The sequence below is a fragment of the Bidens hawaiensis genome, unplaced genomic scaffold (assembly GCF_021521415.1).
Source record: "Bidens hawaiensis isolate Kalapana, Puna unplaced genomic scaffold, B.hawaiensis_p1.1 tig00035113_1, whole genome shotgun sequence".
In the NCBI taxonomy this organism is placed as follows: Eukaryota; Viridiplantae; Streptophyta; class Magnoliopsida; order Asterales; family Asteraceae; genus Bidens; species Bidens hawaiensis.
The window spans coordinates 33,064-42,413 of NW_027496114.1; the positions used below are offsets into that span (position 1 = coordinate 33,064).

Below are 9,350 nucleotides of genomic sequence, written 5' to 3' on the forward strand. Positions count from 1 at the left end.
TTTGGACGGAGTATATACATGTGGAGAGAGATATATAGATTTAGAAACAGCCTGTGACCGTCAAATCTATAAATTCTCTCTCATTCACTCATCCTCCATATTTTCTTGTCTTCAATTCCCTCTTCATCATCTTATTATTATTATTATTATTATGCTCCCAGATTTTCAAGGTACGTTTATTTAAACAATTATTATTATTTTACTTGTAGTTATACATATGTTTGTTGTGATCAGACACAAGAAAGTTATCACCTTAAGTTGAAAAAAGATTATTATTATTTTGCACATACACTGTATATACAAGTTTTTATAAAGATTAAAAAGAAAATTTTCTTTTTTTTTTGGGCTTCAAATTGGTCAGACTGAGGGGTGTGGGGCTTCAACGGGGGCGCTAGAGCCCCTCCGCTCGTGCCCCCAGGCGCTAACACCACACCACCAGGGCGCTAGCGGGGGCGCTAACGCGAAAAACAATGCAGGCGTGAGCCGGTTAGCGGGAGAAGAGAGAGGGCTGCACAACTTTTGATGGTTTTTTGACCGTTGGGAGCCGAACAAACCAAAAAAAAAATTAGCTGGAGCCCCTCCACACCAGGGCCAGGGGCTCCAACGGGGGCTCCAACGCCCCCCTTATCCAGTTTCTCTCTCTGCCACACGTCATAATATTATTGGTTGGAGCCCCCATTAAAGCCCCCCACACCCCTCAGCCTCATGATTAGGGTTTTTCTGAACTCTATTTTACCATTTTTGGTATTTATGTCTCTGCAAAACTGAAGCTTTAAAGTACGGTTTCTTTCTTTTTTTTTAATTGTTTTCCTCACATTTAATTTTCAGTTTTGTCTGGTCTTCAACTTTCCCAGAATTCAAGTAAACCCCATTTCAGTTTTTTTTTTATTATTATTATTTTTGAGGCATATGCATGTTTCTTGTGGAAACAAAACTATGGCTTTTGGTGTTTATGTTTTAGATTTTTAGATTCTTCTTTTTTCAAGAAGTGTGATCTTTAACCATTTAAGTGGGGTATTTGTTAATTTCCAGGTGCATTTATAAATAAAAAAAAAAGGTTTCCCTTTTATGGAAATGAGATCTGCTTTTATACATCTCATCATACCCTAAGTTATAACTTCAATAATACTGAATTATTAGCTTAAAATAAAAAAAAGTTAATGCTTAATAATTATAACCAATTTCATTTTTTGTTCATATCATTGTCATGATTTGTTTCTTGTCTGCCTTTTGACTTTAAAAAGTGAAAGATTGATGAGTTTATGTGTAGTGTAGGGTCGGAGTTGATTTGATGAGAAGATTAATAATAATGGAGGGTGAGTTAGATGGGAAGGCATTGCAGACATTTCAAAAGAGTTTTGTTCAAGTGCAAAGCATATTGGATCAAAATAGAGTGTTGATCAATGAGATTAACCAGAATCATGAGTCGAAGATACCGGACCAACTCGGTAGAAATGTAGGGTTGATTAGAGAACTTAACAATAATATAAGAAAAGTTGTTGATCTTTACTCTCATTTGTCATCTAATTTTGTTGATCAAGGGGAGTCAAGATTAGATGCCAAAGCTTTGCATAAGAGGAGTAGGCCTGCTGCTTAGATTAATTAAAAAAACTTGTTATTTTTATTTTAAGTATTATTATTATTATGAGTTGTGACACATATATGCATTCAAAGTAGTAAGGTTTTCTTGATTTGTGATATTTGGTACTTTTATATATTCATCTTTTTCACCGGAGCTCACACAAACACCGAACGGCCCACTGGAAACGTACACATTTTTCAGTGGAAACGTACACATTTTTCACCGGAGCTCACACAAACACTCAACACTCAACGGTCCACCGGAGCTCCGTGGAAACGTACACATTTTTCACCGGAGCTCACACAAACGTGAGCAGTACGGCCCACTGGAAACGTACACATTTTTCACCGGAGCTCACACAAACACTCAACACTCAACGGTCCACCGGAGCTCCGTCGATATTTGCACCGGAGCTCTGTCAAACTTAATCACCGAACGGTCCACCAAGCTCAACCAAACACCCAACGGTCCACCGGAGCTCCACCACACCCACTAATCTTCGAATCTCCGGCAACTGCTACGTCAATATTTGCTCCTCCGAAAGCTTCTTGAGTAGTGACTCAGTTTTCAACCTGACGATCTCGCAACAAACACCAAGTGCACTCAATCCTAAACTTTTAATTCTTCTACAAACACGAGCTTGCCGGATCTGCTGTCGAGCCGCCTCCTGACGCTGCGTCACCACCCACGGCCGCCATAAAAGTCGCCGGAATTGTTGGTTCACCTTGTTGGTTTGTCTAGCTCGATTCGTTATATCTCGGTGGTCTCCCGATTGAGCTGTATCTGCCTTCATCATCTTCACGGTATACTCGTTCCTTTCTCACTATTATTATTATTAGTATTATTATTATTATTATTATCATTAGAACATACGTGATCCGGATCTTTTGAGTTTATTTTCATTTTAAGATCTCTTGACTATTATTGTTATTGCTACACACTATTATTATTATTATTATTGTTATTATTATTATTAGTTTTTGTTACTAGTATTATTATTATTGATTTGGTGTTCTATTGCTTGTGTTTGTGTGATTAGTTGCAACCATAGAGCGTAGGAACCATGACTATTACTTGAGACCATGTCCTGAAACGAGGGGTGTAGGAAAGAGTAAAGATAGGGACCGTATATTGCGTTTGGCTTCTTGGAATGTAGGAACTTTAAATGGTAAGTTGCTAGAATTGGTAGATGTGCTTAAAAGACGTAGGGTTCAGATAGCATGCCTTCAGGAGACTAAGTGGAAAGGACATAGAGGGGCTGAGTGTAATGGGTATAAGTTGTGGTACTCGGGGTCTGATGGAGCTAGGAATGGAGTGGGGTTTCTAGTGGCCAAGGAAATATACACTAGTGTGGTGGAGGTGATAAGACATAATGACAGGATTATGGTGTTGAAATTAGTACTAGGAGAGGAAGTAGTGGCAGTAGTCTCCGCCTACGCGCCTCATGTAGGCCTAGGGGATCAGGAAAAGAGAGAATTTTGGGATTGCCTAGACGCAGTGGTAGGGGGCATACCTAGGGGGGAGAGGATTTGCATAGGAGGTGATTTTAATGGACACATTGGTAAGGCTAACGATGGTTTTCAAGCCGTTCATGGGGGTTTCGGTTTTGGTGATAGGAATGAGACCGGAACAGATCTTCTAGAGTTTGCGGTGGCACATGGCCTAGGTATTATAAATTCTTTTTTTAGGAAACAAGATTCTCTTTTAATCACTTTTAGCAGTGGCGGACGCGACATGCAAATTGACTACCTTTTGATGAGGCAAGGAGACCGACGTTGGTGGAAGGACTGCAAAGTCATACCTGGAGAGGCAGTTGTGACTCAACATCGACTACTAGTGACAGATATAGCCTTCAGAAATAAGGTGACTGTTCGAGAGAAGAAAGGTACACCGAGAATTCGATGGGGAAATTTGAAGGATGAAAATCTCCTACTATTTAAGGATAAACTCATGATGCATACGCGGGCTCGACTAAATGGGGACTCAACTCATATATGGGAAGCTATGGAGGCAAAGATCATCCAAGTAGCAAAGGAGACTCTCGGGGTCACAACAGGAAAGACAAGTGGGCATAAGGAGTCTTGGTGGTGGAATGACGCAGTGCAAGACAAGATAAGGGACAAACAAGGATGTTTTAGGGAGCTAATGAGATGAACGAATGAGGAGGAGCGAGTGGAATTGAGGGACAACTACAAAACGGCCAAGATAGAGGCGAAGAAGGCAGTGGCGGAAGCAAAGAAGGTGGCCTTTAAACGGATGTATGAAAGTCTAGAAACAAAAGAGGGGGAACATGCTATGTTTAAGATTGCCAAAGCCAGGGAGCGTAGAAGGCAAGATCTAGGACCGGTGAAGTTCATAAAGGATACAGATGGGCATGTACTGGTCAAAGAGCAGGACATCAAGCTAAGATGGCAAACCTACTTCCACAATCTTTTTAACAATGGGACAGCTTTCCAAGAAGAACATGACAACACAAACTTTCAACGACAACAATCGAATAACTGCTACTTGCCGTCGGATCACACGAGAAGAGGTGAAGGATGCACTTAGGAGGATGGGAAGGTCTAAGGCGGTTGGCCCAGACAACATACCCATCGAGGTGTGGAAGTGTCTGGGGGAGGAAGGAGTCATGTGGTTAACTACTCTGTTCAATAGTATTCTCAAATCAGGTAAGATGCCAGACCAGTGGAGGAGCAGCGTTGTAGTTCCTATCTATAAGAACAAAGGAGACGCCCAATGTTGTGGTAACTACCGAGGAATCAAACTACTAAGTCATACTATGAAGCTATGGGAAAGAGTGATTGAGGGTAGACTTAGACGAGAAACTCAGGTTACGGTCAACCAATTTGGCTTCATGCCGGGGCGTTCCACCACAGAGGCAATACACCTTATAAGAAGATTAATAGAAAAGTATAGGGAGAAGAAGCGTGATCTACATATGGTGTTTATTGACCTAGAAAAGGCCTACGACAGTGTACCACGACAGGTGCTCTGGGAGTGCTTGGAGGGTAGAAGAGTGCCCAGGAAATACATAGAGATAATTATGGATATGTATACCAGGAGTGAAACAAGTGTCCGTGCGCCAGTGGGGGATACTGATTTCTTTCCTGTAGAGGTAGGTCTTCACCAGGGGTCGGCGTTGAGCCCGTTTCTTTTTGCAGTAGTCTTGGATGAGTTGTCAAAGTCGATTCAGGAGACTCTCCCGTGGTGCATGATGTTCGCAGACGATATTGTGTTACTTGCTGAGAAAAAACAAGATCTAAACATGAGGCTTGAGGAGTGGCGAACAACCTTAGAGACAAAAGGTTTAAAGATTAGCCGATCTAAGACGGAGTACCTCCACTGTGATTTTGGTGGGATAAACGACAATGAAGACACACAGATCACAATTGAAGGGCAGGTGGTCCCGCAGGTAACGAAGTTCAAGTATTTAGGATCTTTTGTACAGAGCGATGGGGAATTAGACAGTGATGTGACCCACCGAGTTCAGGTAGGATGGTGTAGATGGAAAGCAGCCACAGGTATATTGTGCGACAAGAGTTTCCCGACTAAACTAAAGGGAAAATTCTATAGGGTGGCAGTTAGACCTGCAATGCTATATGGAACAGATTGTTGGGCCATCAAAAAGGCACAAGTGCGGAAGATGGAGGTAGCAGAAATGAGAATGCTACGTTGGATGTGTGGGCACACAAGGCTAGACCGAATAAGAAACGTTGTGTTTCGCGAGAGATTAGGGGTGGCGAACATAGCAGACAAGATAAGAGAGTGGAGATTGAGATGGTTTGGACATGTAAAGAGAAGACAGACGACGAATCCTGTTAGATCCGTAGAAAACATTACTATAGAGGGGAGGAGGGGTAGAGGACGACCGAAATTGACTTGGGATGAGAGGATTAGGCATGATTTGATAGACTTAAACCTCTCCGAGGACATGGTTGAGGATAGGAATTCGTGGAGAAGTAGAATTAAAGTTAAGGATTTTTAGAGAGAATTGAATACCTTAGGGCTTAGACTTAACTTATTTAGTCCACATACCATAATGGTATTTCCCTTGCATATATTATTATTATTATTATTATTATTATTAGCTTTTATATAGCTGTTAAACTGTGATCTTATTATTAATATTATATAATAATATTAATATTAATATTAATATTATTATAATTAGTAGTAGTTTTTATATAACTGTTAAAATTTGATTTCCTTTATTTTGCTTTATTTTCCTTTATTTTGCTTCATACGCATGTTCTTAGAGCCGAGGGTCTCTCTGGAAGCCACCTCTTTATTCCTTTGGATAGAGGTACGGTGTGCCTACATCCCACCCTCCCCAGACCCTACTTATAGCTTTGCTGTCGGTGGGATTTTACTGGGCATGATTGATTGATTGATATATATATATATATATATATTCATCTTTTTAGGGGGGGGAAGTTTTGTTGTTTTTCTGATAAATAATATGTTGGTGAAAGAAAAGAAAAGAATGGGCACAGAAACATACTTTGCATATCAATCTCTGCAAAGATGCCTTTAACAGTAACACAAACTGGAAGAGAGGAAAAAATGCAGCTTTTTAGTCTCCAATCACACTCCACCACCCAACTCAATATTATTATTATTATTATTATTTTAAGTCTTTTTTGGCATTCTTGTTTAATGTCTGGTTGAGGTAACGTACCCTTTTATTTTTTAGTTAGTGGATCATGTTTTCGTATCAAGTCACTTGTTACATCTTTGCAAATCATTGTATATATTTACTCTATACATGCAATTATTATATACTCGTATAATAGAGATGCATTTAGCGTAAACTATTTTGGCTAAAACCAAAAACAGCCAGTGATACGTACGTACTTTTGCGTTGCTTGTTTTTCGCCTTTGCTTCATCAACATGATGCGTCTACTGTTAACAAGACTACATCATGTTGGGTAGATGAAGAGGTAGGTCCCAGCAGAACCCAGTTGGTCCCGCAAGACTCACCTTAAACAGGGACGTCTGCGCAAAGACCATCTGCTCCCGCAGGACCCACCATGCTCATAGAACCTTATGCGCAGTACGCAAGCTGTACACGCAGGGAAAGCCTCCCAATGGTGAAGTACCCCGCCTGTTCCCGCAGTTGCGGATACAAGCCATCAGGGAAGGCTACCCGCGGACAGCAGGGCTACACGCACAAGACAATAGATACTTCAGTAGTCACATGAAGGAATGAGCAAGGCGGGAACAATCCCGCCTAAATGAGCCAGTCTGTACGATTCTGAAAGATCTTCTGTACTATACCTACCAAGGTATGGATAGGACAGACGATCTGACCAGAACAACCCATGAGCCAATCACAGGGTGACAGCTCACCGACAACAGTGCGAGGAGGAGCACCCTCTAGTACTGTTTGTCACTATTAGCCGCTGCCTACTCACCAACCCTTACTGCAGGGCGTGCGCAGCCTACAGTTGGTGAAATAGTGTTACTGTTGGCCGTAACCTATTCACCAACCAGCATGGCCTGCGTATAATCCACAGTAGGTAGGACGTGCATAATCTACAGTTGGAGGAATAGTGCAGCCGACATAGTTACTGTTGGCCGTAATCTATCCACCAACCAGTATGGCCTGTGTATAGTCCACTGTTGGTAGAACAGGAATACTATTCAGCCGGCTGTACCTTCTAGGAAACCTACCTTCGGCTATAAATACTCCAACATCTTGGAATTGTAAGATCATCTGCTATCCAGTTATCTAGCAATCTCTTAATATACACTTATATTCAGAGCAACCTAGTCTGATTCTCACGCCGGAGGGTGGTCACAAGGAGGAACCCCCCCCCCTTCTTAGTGACGAGCTTACGGTGTTTGTTTTGCAGGTCTCCTGAAGAACAGCCTTCTCAGCTAGACCTCATCCGTGGGAAACATTACTTAACCCCCAGATTATCTATAATCTGTACCGGGTCACTTAGTGTTTCTTCATTGGCGCCATCCGTGTATAAAAGCTAGAACTATTTTAGTTTTCTCACAATTTCTGAAGAAATGGTTAACGTTACTCCGGTTCAAAGGCCAGTAACCGACCAAGAAACCCCGGTAACAACCCCAGCAACTGGGGGGAACACCGGCGGTTATACAATCCTTACGAACACTACCCCGACTACCCAAGCCGGGGCAAGTGGAGTAAATATTCCATTGGGGTTCTCCGATACCCAACTGGAAAAACGAACGAAGGTTCCTCGCCAAACACTAGATCAAGTGAAGGCGTGGGCCGAAGCACGGCAAAGAGAATTCCAAGCCGAATTGGACGAACGCTTGCGTTCAGTTCAACAGGCTGACGAATTCGCCAGTACTCGCCAACACCTCAATATGAGCAGTGACTGCGAGTACTCAGACGACGAGTTGGAGTCCGACACCGACGCGAACCCTCGCCATAAGGCGAAAGGGAAGCGTAAGGAAACGGACGTCCAACCAAAAAGGAATTTTGGGGAAGCCTTTAAACCAATCGTGGAGAGAAACCCGCGTGACTTTTCCAAAACCTTTAGACCAACTGCTACAAATGCAGGGAAGTCAAAGTTCGCAAGGGACATTGCGGAAGCAATCGCCCCGAGAAGTGCCAAACAAATGTCCAACATTGGCACCTATGATGGTCTATCCGACCCAGACGACCATTTGAACAGGTTCATTGCGGGGGCTACCGTCAGCAACTGGACGGAACCCACGTGGTGCTACATGTTCCAGATGACTCTGGTCGGAGCGGCCAGGGCATGGTTCGATCGTTTACCGATCCACCACATATATGACTGGGCGGACTTTCAGAACAAGTTCAGCCAGCATTTCAGCCAACAGAGGAAGTACACTGAAGAGCAGTGGACGATCCTTAACTGCGTGAGAGAGGAGGATGAATCTCTACTAGACTTCATCACTCGCTTCAACTCCAAAAAGCTTAGTCTCGGCAACATAAGTGAAGATCTGGTTCGCGCCGCCTTCATCCAAGGCGCCGAATACCCAGAACTTATCCGCACATTGACGGGTAAGGATGGCATGCCATCAACTTGGGATGCCATCATGACGGCGGCAAAGCGCTTTGCCGAGACGGAAAAGCAACTGGGAAGAGATCTTCCCCAGAGTACACACCTCTACACGCAGAGGACCAGAGAGAACAATGTCCGGATCGCCCGGCAGAACAAAAAGAGGAGGTTAGGTATTTGGCAGTCAAGGGTAAACTTTGACACCTCATCCAGCTCTCGCCCTCTTGTTGGCGGAAGGGACAACACACACCCTTCAAACCGGAAACACCGGTGGACGCCACTCACGAAGAGCGTCACGGAGATATTTGCCACGGAAAAATTGCCATGGCCTAAAGCCCCATTGATCCGGCAGAAACCTAATGCGGATCAAAGCAAATCCTGTGATTTCCACGGGACAAAGGGTCATGGTACTGAAGAGTGCACATCCTTGAAGGATATTATTGAGACATTTGTCAAGGACGGAAGGCTTGCACATCTTGTGGCATCTATCAGGAAGGGAGGAAGGAATGACAACCGGTACAGAGGTAACGGACGAAAGCCCGTCGATATCAGCATCAACATGGTTCATGGCAAGGTCAGAGGAAGAAAAAGACGGGTGGCAGAACCATGCGCGTGGAAGGAAGCTGAGGTGCGCTTCCCGCGAGTGCCAGGAGGCCCCAGCAAAGAAGGCCCCATCGTCATCAGAAGCCAGCTGGGGCACTACATCACTTCACGCACTCTTGCTGACAACGGCGCTTCGTCGACAGTGATGTACAGACAGTTC

General features: G+C 43.5%; 1 pseudogene across 2 annotated transcripts; it reads left to right on the plus strand.

Moving 5' to 3' along the window:
• Positions 1 to 1,722, plus strand: LOC143587062 (protein ELF4-LIKE 3 pseudogene; annotated as a pseudogene). 2 transcript variants are annotated; one of them, XR_013144810.1, is made up of 2 exons: positions 1 to 170; positions 1,276 to 1,722. The product of XR_013144810.1 is annotated as a protein ELF4-LIKE 3 pseudogene, transcript variant X1 (transcript). The 2 variants fall into 2 exon arrangements; XR_013144811.1 differs by having other exon boundaries at positions 28 to 170; positions 1,271 to 1,722.
• Positions 1,723 to 9,350: the final 7,628 nt, after the last annotated feature.